The sequence below is a fragment of the Globicephala melas genome, chromosome X, assembly GCF_963455315.2.
Source record: "Globicephala melas chromosome X, mGloMel1.2, whole genome shotgun sequence".
NCBI classification, from domain to species: Eukaryota; Metazoa; Chordata; class Mammalia; order Artiodactyla; family Delphinidae; genus Globicephala; species Globicephala melas.
Genome location: NC_083335.1, coordinates 35,188,304 through 35,201,465, shown reverse-complemented (window position 1 = coordinate 35,201,465; position 13,162 = coordinate 35,188,304).

The following is a 13,162-nucleotide window of genomic DNA, read 5'->3' as shown; positions in this document are numbered from 1 at the left end:
AGTATGTCTCCTTCACTTGGACCATATATGGCAACTGGTACAGGCCAAGTTATTGTTATTCAAATGGAAAATCTTTAGCAAGTGATTGGATAATGATGGCCAAGTGTTATTGAATACTTAGTATGTGCCGGGCACTGCCCCAAACACATTACATGTATTAGTTCATTTTACCCTCGCAATGAGTCTATTATTATTCCAGAGGAAATGTACATATGACTGAATAAGTAATGTTTCACATGTCCATCTCATTATCACATAAACCCATCTAAGAGAGAAGCAAAGTCTCATTTTGGAACATCCTACTTCTATATTAGACCCAGGGAAAACCCTTCCTGTAAAAAGACATTTAAAGCAAATACCTTGAAGGCGAATTCATAGATTTTGAGGGTCACTTTTGGCTATGATATGTATCTAATCCATCCACACGGGCAACTTTCAGAATCGGTGGCTAACCTCAACTTTCTGCAAGCTCATTTCAATGGTATTTATGAAAGAGTTCAACAAATCTGATTTTATTGCCCCTGGGCAAAATTTAAGTATGGCAGTCTAGATCAGTTTATGAATCAGCTCCTGCCTGAGACTATGCTCGCTCTTTATTGAGCCATGGTGCAGATTAGGTCCTATATGAAGGTGGACAAACTCTTAGTAGCTGTACACCACTGTACATGGAATAATACATTTCTGAAAGGCTATTTACAAAGCAAATTTTCACACAGCAAGCCCCACTTTCCACTGATGGTCTCTCACTGTTGTGGCCTCTCCCATCGCAGAGCACAGGCTCCGGACCCGCAGGCTCAGCAGCCATGGCTCACGGGCCCAGCTGCTCCGCGGCATGTGGAATCTTCCTGGACCAGGGCACGAACCCGTGTCCCCTGCATCGGCAGGCGGACTCTCAACCACTGCGCCACCAGGGAAGCCCTGATTGTCTCTTTATTTTATATATATATATATATATATATATATATATATATAATTACAAATGAAGTGCGTGTTTACTTCTTTTGTTCAAATAGAAGTATATGAAGTAAAAGAATCTCTGATACCTCTCCACAGACATAACTGTAAACAATCTGGTATATATCATTCTAAATGTTCGCTGTGCATATATACAGTCACATATACTTATTTTTTCAAAATGAGATTATGCATATTGCTCTACAAATTGCTCTTATGCACTTAATAATATATCACAAACATTATTCCATGTCATTATGTTTGTATGTAGATAGGCAACTAAAGAATTTTACCTCATCCTTTTTTCGCTGTTACACAGTATTCCATAGTATGGGTATACCATAATGTATTAGTCATATCCCTATTCGTGTACATTCAGGATTTTTCCCAGCATTTTGCAGAAGCTGCTTCTTTTTGGGAAATAAACAAGCTGACCTAGGGCTAAGAGAAAGACTAAATACAGAAACACAAGGAAAGCACTGATGCAAAGTACACCTGTAAATTAACAAAAAATAGCCAAGAAGTAATAAATATATGAAAAACAGGTCTTAAGTTAGTGCAGAACAGACCACTTTTCTGATAAAATTCTGTGATCATAAAGTTTGATAGAGCCTTTATCTTATCTAGTACAGTTTTTATTTTTGACATCTTTATTGGAGTGTAATTGCTTTGCAATGTTGTATTAGTTTCTGCTGTATAACAAAGTGAATCAGCTATATGTATACATATATCTCGATATCCACTCCCTCTTGCATCTCCCTCCCACCCTCCCTATCCCACCCCTCTAGGTAGCCACAAAGCACTGAGCTGATCTCCCTGTGCTATGCAGCTGCTTCCTACTAGCTATCTATTTTACATTTGGTAGTGTATATATGTCAATGCTATTCTTTCACTTTGTCCCAGCTTACCCTTCCCCCTCCCCGTGTCCTCAAGTCCATTCCCTACATCTGCATCTTTATTCCTGTCCTGCCCCTAGGTTCATCAGAACCTTTTTTTTTTTTTTAGATTCCATATATATATGTGTTAGCATATGGTATTTTTCTCTTTCTGACTTACTTCACTCTGTATGACAGATTCTAGGTCCAACCACCTCACTACAAATAACTCAATTTCTTTCCCTTTTATGGCTGAGTAATAGTCCATTGTATATATGTGCCACATCTTCTTTATCCAGTCATCTGTTGATGGACACTTAGGTTGCTTCCATGTCCTGGCTATTGTAAATAGTGCTGCAATGAACACTGTAGTACATGTCTCCTTTTGGATTATGGATTTCTAAGGGTATATGCCCAGTAGTGGGATTGCTGGGTCATATAGTAGTTCTATTTGTAGTTTTTTAAGGAAATTCCATACTGTTCTCCATAGTTGCTGTATCAATTTACATTCCGACCAACAGCGCAAGAGGGTTCCCTTTTCTCCACACCCTCTCCAGCATTTATTGTTTGTAGATTTTTTGATGGTGGCCATTCTGACTGGTGTGAGATGATATCTCATTGTAGTTTTGATTTGCGTTTCTCTAATGATTAGTGATGTTGAGCATTTTTTCATGTGTTTGTTGGCAATCTGTATATCTTCTTTGGAGAAATGTCTGTTTAGGTCTTCTGCCCATTTTTGGATTGGGTTGTTTGTTTTTTTGTTATTGAGCTGCGTTAGCTGCTTGTATATTTTGGAGATTAATCCTTTGTCAGTTGTTTCATTTGCAAATATTTTCTCCCATTCTGAGGGTTGTCTTTTTGTCTTGTTTATGGTTTCCTTTGCTATGCAAAAGATTTAAGTTTCATTAGATCTCATTTGTTTATTTTTGTTTTCATTTCCATTTCTTGAGGAGGTGGGTCAAAAAGGATCTTGCTGTGATTTATGCCATAGAGGATTCTGGCTATATTTTCCTCTAAGAGTTTTATAGTGTCTGGCCTTACATTTAAGTCTTTAATCCGTTTTGAGTTTGTTTTTGTGTATGGTGTTAGGAAGTGTTCTAATTTCATTCTTTTACATGTAGCTCTCCAGTTTTACCAGCACCACTTATTGAAGAGGCGGTCTTTTCTCCATTGTATATCCTTCCCTCCTTTATCAAAGATAAGGTGACCATATGTGCATGGGTTTATCTCTGGGCATTCTATCCTGTTCCATTGAACTATATTTCTGTTTTTGTGCTGGTACCATACTGTCTTGATTACTGTAGCTTTGTAGTATAGTCTGAAGTCAGGAAGCCTGATTCCTCCAGCTCCGTTTTTCTTTCTCAAGATTGCTTTGGCTATTCGGGGTCTTTTGTGTTTCCATACAAATTTTAAAATGGTTTGTTCTACTTCTGTGAAAAATGCCCTTGGCAGCTTGATAGGAATTGCATTGAATCTGTAGATTGCTTTGGGTAGTACAGTCATTTTCACAATGTTTATTCTTCCAATCCAAGAACATGGTATATATCTCCATCTGTTTGTGTCATCTTTGATTTCTTTCATCAGTGTCTTATAGTTTTCTGCATACAGGTCTTTTGTCTCCTTAGGGAGGTTTATTCCTAGGTGTTTTATTCTTTTTGTTGCAATGGTAAATAGGATAGTTTCCTTAATTTCTCTTTAAGATTTTTCATTGTTAGTGTATAGGAATGCAAGAGATTTCTGTGCATTAATTTTGAATCCTGCTACTTTACCAAATTCATTGATTAGCTCTAGTAGTTTTCTGGTAGCATCCTAATATGAGGAAACCTCTAAAATTGGAAATAAATACTAATGCAAAGACCACGTCAGCTTCTCTCATCTGAGATGACCAGCTTCACCCTTTCCATTGGCTTTGTATATTAATCCCAAGATTATGAACATGCTTTACCTACATGTAACATAACCCTTCCCAGATAGATCGTAAGCTCTTGACTCTTCATCAGGGACTAGAGTTGTCAGTTTTACTCCCCTGGCAATGGCAATGAAATGACCCAGCGCTCCCCAGGTCTTGTGCCACAAGGCCTGGAAGGAAGCTGTATGGGTGGCAGTGCAGAATCACCTTATCATTTAGTATAACGTTTTCCACAAGTGAAGGGAGGGGATCGTTTCAAAACCCAGTATCTTCCTGCAAAAAATAAAATCCATCATCAGATTAAGTGAAAGTCAAGGTATCTTCATTTGAGGTCACAGAAGTTATGGAATTTAAGACTGGTAAAGTTCAGGAGGTGAGAAATGTTTTAGCCACCGACTAGGAAGTAGTGTTATGTCCTGTCTGAGCCAGTTGCATTATGTTTGATAAACAAATATCTACGACACACATTGCAAAACTTAGATTAGGAAACCTCAGAGCAGAGGACAGATCATCACATGTAGAAAATACCGAGGCACTTAGCCAGTACACAAAGAGGAGCGTGGCTTCAGAACTTGAAAGCCTGTGTCCCTAGGCCTTATTTTTTTCTCCTTTTTAACTTATTCTGTTGATACATGTTTGAACTGAGGCAACAGTTTTAATTTTTATATATGCAAACATAGAAATAGTATGCATTGCCTCTGAAATTTAACATAACACATGAACTTCTCAAATAGAATTTTAGAGCTGTAATGGACTTTAAGGATAATCTAGAGTCCAATCATTCATTTATTTACAAATGAGGAAACTGGGGCTTCAAGAGGTTAAGTAATTTATCCAAGTTTACAGAACTAGTTATTTCAGAACTGGGGACCGGAAGACAGATCTCCTGACTGGGCTCAAAGCTCAACCTATTTTGCTACATTGCCGACCTCATGTCAATTTGCCAGACGTTTGATAATCTAATCATAAGCAAAATTACCATAACCACATTTATTAAAGTGCCCTGTATTGCTCAGATTAAAAGAACAATCAGGAATATCATTTAAAAAAAACAGGAAAATATGGTTTGTTCTATTTATGTGGAATGTGTCTGAGAAAGCAAGTGGAAATTTTGAGGGGAAAGATGATTTCTTCTCCATTACCTAATTTGTTAAAGAAAAAAAGTAAACTCTTCCAATGCATTTGTCAATTATCTGCATGTGGTCAATCTACTCTACAAAGGTCCACTCCTTTGTAGAGGAGGTTGCAACCTCCTCTTTACCCAATGGATACATGGAGTTGGTGGTCAACTTGCCCCATCTATATGCCTTCCATATTTCCTGTCTGCCACTTTTATGACATTCCTGCTATGATACAGTTAAATATAACTGTATCAGCAAATATTCAAGGCCAGTAAGACCTGATATCAGAAAGGAACTTTGCAGTGTTATGGAAAATGTGATATTCTCAGGAGTTGAGGCCAGGAAGACATTTGGGGTATCTGCCAAATATAATTTTATAACACTAGCTCTTTCATTCCTGTTTGCTTCTGATCTTTCTATCTTCTGCACAGCATAAAAGAAACTGTAAAAGTTCAGAAATATTCTGAAGTCAGAAATAATCTGAAGATGGTGGAGTAAGACATGCACCCACTCCCTCTTGTGAGAGCACCAGAATCACAAATAACTGCTGAACAATCATCGACAGAAAGACACTGGAACCCACCAAAAAAGATACCCCACATCCAGAGACAAAGGAGAAGCCACAATGAGATGGTAGGAGGGGTGCAATCACAATAAAATCAAGTCCCATAACCCCTGGGTGGGTGACTCACGAACTGGAGAACAATTATACCACAGAAGTCCACCTACTGGAGTGAAGGTTCTGAGTCCCACATCAGGCTTCCCCCCTGGGGATCCAGCAATTGGAGGAGGAATTCCCAAAGAATCGGACTTAGAAGGCCAGTGGGATTTGATTGCAAGACTTCAATAGGTCTGGGGGAAACAGAGACTCCACTCTTGGAAGGCCCACACAAAGTAATGTGTGCATTAGGACGCAAGGGGAAGGAGCAGTGACCCCATAGGAGACTGAACCAGACCTACCTGCTAGTGTTGAAGGGTCTCCTGCAGAGGCAGGGGATGGCTGTGGCCCACCACGGGGACAAGGACATTGGCAGCAGAAGTTCTGGGAAGTACTCCTTGGTGTTAGCCCTCCCGGAGTCCACCATTAGCCCTACCAAAGAGCCTGTAAGCTCCAGTGCTGGGTCGCCTCAGGCCAAACAAGCAAGAGGGAGGGAACTCTGCCCCAGCCATCAGCAGACAAGTGGGTCAAAGTTTTACTGAGCTCTGCCCACCAGAGCAACACCCAGCTCTACCCACCACCGATCCCTCCCATCAGGAAGCTTGCACAAGCCTCTCAGATAGCCTCATCCACAAGAGGGCTAACAGCAGAAGCAAGAAGAACTACAGTCCTGCAGCCTGAGGAACAAAAACCACATTCACAGAAAGATAGACAAAATGAAAAGGCAGAGGACTATGTACCAGATGAAAGAACAAGATAAGACCCCAGGAAAACAGCTAAGTGAAGTGGAGATAGGCAAGCTTCCAGAAAAAGAATTCGGAATAATGATAGTGAAGATGATCCAGGACCTCGGAAAAAGAATGGAGGCAAAGATTGAGAAGATGCAAGAAATATTTAACAAAGACCTAGCAGAATTAAAGAACAAACACAGATGAACAATACAATAACTGAAATGAAAAAATACACTAGAAGGAATCAATAGCAGAATAACTGAGGCAGAAGAACAGACAAGTGACCTGGAAGAGAGAACAGTGGAATTCACTGCTGTGGAACAGAATAAAGAAGAAAGAATGAAAAAAAATGAAGACAGCCTAAGGGACGTTTACGACAACATTAAACACAACAACATTCACGTTATAGAGGTCCCAGAAGGAGAAGAGACAGAGAAAGGACCAGAGAAAATATTTGAAGAGATTATAGTCGAAAATTTCACTAACATGGGAAAGGAAATAGTCACCCAAGTCCAGGAAGCACAGGGAGTCCCAGGCAGGATAAACCCAAGGAGAAACACACCGAGACATATAGTAATCAAATTGACAAAAGTTAAAGACAAAGAAAAATTATTAAAATCAACAAGGGAAAAATGACAAATAACATACAATGGAACTCCCATAAGGTCAATAGCTGATTTCTCAGCAGAAACTCTACAAGTCAGAAGGGAGTGTCATGATATACTTAAAGTGATGAAAGGGAAGAACCTACAACCAAGATTACTCTACCCAGCAAGGATCTCATTTAGATTCGACAGAGAAATCAAAAGCTTTACAGACAGGCAAAAGCTAAGAGAATTCAGCACCACCAAACCAGCTCTACAACAAATGTTAAAGGAACTTCTCTAAGTGGTAAACATAAGAGAAGAAGAGGACCTACAAAAACAAACCCCAAACAATTAAGAAAATAGTAATAGGAACATACATATCGATAAATACCTTAAATGTGAATGGATTAAATGTTCCAACCAAAAGACACAGGCTTGGGTTTCCCTGGTGGCACAGTGGTTGAGAGTCCGCCTGCAGATGCAGGGGACATGGGTTCATGCCCCGGTCCGGGAAGATCCCACATGCCGCCGAGCGGCTGGGCCCGTGAGCTATGGCCGCTGAGCGTGCGCGTCCAGAGCCTGTGCTCCTCAACGGGAGAGGCCACAACAGTGAGAGTCCTGCGTAACGCAAAAAAAAAAAAAAAAAGACATAGGCTTGCTGAATGGCTACAAAAATAAGACCCATATATATGCTGCCTACAAGAGACCCACTTCAGACCTTGGGACACATACAGACTGAAAGTGAAGGATGGAAAAAGATTCCATGCAAATGGAAATCAAAAGAAAGCTGGAGTCATAATACTCATTTCAGATAAAATAGACTTTAAAATAAAGAATGTTACAAGAGACAAGGAAGGACACTACATAATGATCAAGGATTCAACCCAAGAAGATATAACAATTATAAATATATATGCACCCAACATAGGAGCACCTCAATACATAAGTCAAACGCCAACAGCTATAAAAGAGGAAATTGACAGTAACACAATAATAGTGGAGAACTTTAACACCTCATTTACACCAATGGACAGATCATCCAGACAGAAAATTAATAAGGAAACACAAGCTTTAAATGACACAATAGACCAGATAGATTTAATTGATATTTATAGGACATTCCATCTGAAAACAGAAGATTACACTTTCTTCACAAGTGCGCATGGAACATCCTCCAGGATAGATCACATCTTGGGTCACAAATCAAGCCTCGGTAAATTTAAGAAAGTTGAAATGATATCAAGCAACTTTTCTGACCACAACGCTATGAGATTTGAAATAAATTACAGAGAAAAAATATAAAAAACACAAACACATGGAGGCTAAACAATACGCTACTAAATAACCAAGAGATCACTGAAGAAATCAAAGAGGAAACCAAAAAATACCAAGAGACAAATGACAACAAAAACACAATGATCCAAAACCTATGGGATGCAGCAAAAGCAGTTTTTTTAAAAAAAATAAATTTATTTATTTATTTATTTGGGGCTGTGTTAGGTCTTCGTTGCTGCACGCGGGCTTTCTCTAGTTGTGGGGAACGGGGGATGCTCTACATTGCGGTGTGCGGGCTTCTCATTGCGGTGGCTTCTCTTGTTGCGGAACATGGGCTCAGTAGTTGTGGCACGCAGGCTCAGTAGCTCCACGGCATGTGGGATCTTCCCAGACCAGGGCTTGAACCCGTGTCCCCTGCATTGGCAGGTGGATTCTTAACCACTGCACCACCAGGGAAGTCTGCAAAAGCAGTTTAAAGAGGGAAGTTTATAGCAATCAATCCTACCTCAAGAAACAAGAAAAATCTCAAATAAACAATCTAATGTTACACCTAAAGGAACTAGAGAAAGAAGAACAAACAAAACCCAAAGTTAGCAGAAGGAAAGAAATCATAAAGATCAGAGCAGAAATAAATGAAATAGAAACAAAGAAAACAATAGCAAAGAGCAATAAAACTAAAAGCTGCTTCTTTGAGAAGATAAACAAAACTGATAAACCTTTAGCCAGATGCATCAGGAAAAAGAGGGAGAGAATTCAAATCCATAAAATTAGAAATGAAAAAGGAGAAGTCACAATGGACACCACAGAAATACAAAGCATCATAAGAGACGACTACAAGCAGCTCTATGCCAAAAAAGTGGACAACCTGGAAGAAATGGACAAAATCTTAGAAAGGTATAACCTTCCAAGACTGAACCAGGAAGAAATAGAAAATATGAACAGAACAATCACAAGTAATGAGATTGAAACTGTGTTTAAAAATCTTCCAACAAACAAAAGTCCAGGACCAGATGGCTTCACAGGTGAACTACATCAAACATTTAGAGAAGAGCTAACACCCATCCTTCTCAAACTCTTCCGAAAAACTGCAGAGGGAGAAACACTGCCAAACTCATTCTATGAGGCCACCATCACCCTGATAACAAAACCAAAGATACTACAAAAAAAGAAAATTACAGACCAATATCACTGATGAATATAGATGCAAAAATCCTCAACAAAATACTAGCAAACAGAATCCAACAGCACATTAAAAGGATCATACACCATAATCAAGTGGAATTTAACCCAGTGATGCAAGGATTCTTCAACATATGCAAATCAATCAATGTGATACACCATATCAACAAACTGAAGAAAAAAACCCATATGATCATCTCAATAGATGTAGAAAAAGCTTTCGACAAAATTGAACACCCATTTATGATAAAAACTCTCCAGAAAGTGGGCATAGAGGGAACCTACCTCAAAATAATAAAGGCCACATACGACAAACTCACAGCCAATATCATTCTCAATGGTGAAAAACTGAAAGCATTTCTCTAAGATCAGGAACAAGACAAGGATGTCCATTCTCACCACTATTATTCAACATAGTTTTGGAAGTCCTAGCCACAGCAATCAGGGAAGAAAAAGAAACAAAAGGAATCGAAATTGGAAAAGAAGAAGTAAAACTGTCACTGTTGGGCTTCCCTGGTGGCTCAGTGGTTGGGAGTCCGTCTGCCAATTCAGGGGACGTGGGTTCATGCCCTGGTCCGGGAGGATCCCACGTGCCGCGAAGCAGCTGGGCCCGTGAGCCATGGCCACTAGGCCTGCGCGTCCGGAGCCTGTGCTCCGCAACAGCAGAGGCCACGGCAGTGAGAGGCCTGTGTACTGCAAAACAAAACAAAAAAAAACTGTCACTGTTTGCAGAGGATATGATATTATGCATAGATAACCCTAAAGATGCCACCAGAAAACAACTAGAGTTAATCGATGAATTTGGTAAAGTAGCAGGATACAAAATTAATGTACAGAAATCTCTTGTATTCCTATACACTAACGATGAAAGATCAGAAAGAGAGATTAAGGAGACAATCCCATTCACCATTGCAACAAAAGAATAAAATACCTAGGAATAACCTACCTAAGTGGGTAAAAGACCTCTACTCAGTAATCTATAAGACATTGATGAAAGAGATCAAAGATGACACAAACAGATGGAGATATATACCATGTTTTTGGATTGGAAGAATCAATATTGTGAAAACGACTATTCTACCCAAAGCAATCTACAGATTCAATGCAATCCCTATTAAATTACCAACGGCATTTTTTACAGAACTAGGACAAAAAATCTTAAAATTTGTATGGAGACACAAAAGACCCTGAGTAGCCAAAGCAACCTGAGGAAAAAAAGAAAACAGAGCTGGAGGAATAACTCCCTGACTTCAGACTATACTACAAAGCTACAGTAATCCTCCATCACAAAAATAAGCTCAAAATGGATTAAAGACCTAAATGTAAGGCCAGAAACTATCAAACTCTTAGAGGAAAACATAGGCAGAACACTCTATGACATAAATCACAGCAAGATCCTTTTTGACCCACCTCCTAGACAAATGGAAATAAAAACAAAAATAAACAAATGGGACCTAATGAAACTTCAAAGCTTTTGCACAGCAAAGGAAACCATAAACAAGACCAAAAGACAACCCTCAGAATGGGAGAAAATATTTGCAAATGAAGCAACTGACAAAGGATTAATCTCCAAAATTTATAAGCAGCTCATGCAGCTCAATAACAAAAAAACAAACAACCCAATCCAAAAATGGGCAGAAGACCTAAATAGACATTTCTCCAAAGAAGATATACAGACTGCCAACAAACACATGAAAGAATGCTCAACATCACTAATCATTAGAGAAATGCAAATCAAAACTACAATGAGATATCATCTCACACCAGTCAGAATGGCCACCATCAAAAAATCTACAAACAATAAATGCTGGAGAGGGTGTGGAGAAAAGGGAACACTCTTGCACTGCTGGTGGGAATGTGAACTGGTACAGCCACTATGGAGAACAGTATGGAGGTTCCTTAAAAAACTACAAATAGAACTACCATATGACCCAGCAATCCCACTACTGGGCATATACCCTGAGAAAACCATAATTCAAAAAGAGTCATGTACCAAAATGTTCATTGCAGCTCTATTTACAATAGCCCGGAGATGGAAACAACCTAAGTGTCCATCATCGGATGAATGGATAAAGAAGATGTGGCACATATATACAATGGACTATTACTCAGTGATAAAAAGAAATGAAATTGAGCTATATGTAATGAGGTGGATAGACCTAGAGTCTGTCATACAGAGTGAAGTAAGTCAGAAAGAGAAAGACAAATACCATATGCTAACACATATATATGGAATTTAAGGAAAAAAATGTCATGAAGAACCTAGGGGTAAGACAGGAATAAAGACACAGACCTACTAGAGAATGGACTTGAGGATATGGGGAGGGGAAGGGTAAGCTGTGACAGGGTGAGAGAGAGGCATGGACATATATACACTACCAAATGTAAGGTAGATAGCTAGTTGGAAGCAGCCACATAGCACAGGGAGATCAGCTCCGTGCTTTGTGACCGCCTGGAGGGGTGGGATAGGGAGGGTGGGAGGGATGGAGACACAAGAGGGAAGAGATATGGGAACATATGTATATGTATAACTGATTCACTTTGTTATAAAGCAGAAACTAACACACCATTGTAAAGCAATTATACTCCAATAAAGATGTAAAAAAAAAAAAAGCTACAGTAATCAAGACTATATGGTACTTGCACAGAAACAGAAATATAGATCAATGGAACAGGATAGAAAGCCCAGAGATAAACCCACGCACCTATTGTCAACTAATCTATGACAAAGGAGGCAAGGATATACAATGGAGAAAAGACAGTCTCTTCAATAAGTGGTGCTGGGAAAACTGGACAGCTACATGTAAAAGAATGAAATTAGAACACTCCCTAACACCATACACAAAAATAAACTCAAAATGGATTAATGACCTAAATGTAAGACTGGACACTCTAAAACTCTTAGAGGAAAACATAGGAAGAACACTCTTTGACATAAATCACAGCAAGATCTTTTTTGACCCACCTCCTAGAGTAATGGAAATAAAAACAAACATAAACAAATGGGACCTAATGAAACTTAAAAGCTTTTGTACAGCGAAGGACACTATAAATAAGACAAAAAGACAACCCTCAGTGCTAGGTATCACTCAGAGATGGTCCCTTACTGTCCTAGCTCATCAATGATACTCTCTTGAGTCTGGGGCAGGAAGACCCAGTGGAATAATGTTTTAGAAACTAAAGCAGGAACTCAGGAAGCGGCTTTTATAGCACTCCTTCCAGGAACTCTGATAAAGCTGAGAGGACCCATTACTGTAGGTGCCAGGTGCTGGTACAATAATGGTATGAGTTAAGGCATCAGGCAAGGCCACAGCCTAATTAGATCTTCTTTCACACACCCATTGACCGATTGAGGCAGAGATCTGCTAGTTTATTCATTCATTCATTTACCTGCTATATGTATCACACCCTAATAAGTGCTAAGAAAGAAGCAACAGAAATTAACCCATATTCAGTATACAGATGGTGCCTAATAAACATTCTTTCACTTCCAGAAGCTTAAAATATTTTACAGAGATAAGATACTGGAAAGAGCTAAGTACATGTAAAAAGTAGGATATCAAGGCAGTGTTGCACGATAGAAAGAACATAGGTTTCTACGAATATCAAAATGTATTATTTAAAGTTATTTCTTTATTATTTAAAGTTATAGGAATTAAAATAGTGCGTTATTCATGTAAGACTAGACAGATCAACGGTATAGAACAGAGAACAGTACCATAAATAACCATGTAAATGTAGATGAAAACAACAAAAAGATACCACGTTCAGCCACCAGATTAAATGTTTCACAGCACCACCTGCTGGTAAGAGTGGTGGGAAAAGGGAAATCTTATATAGAAAGTAGGACAAATTAGAATAGCTACTCTAGCA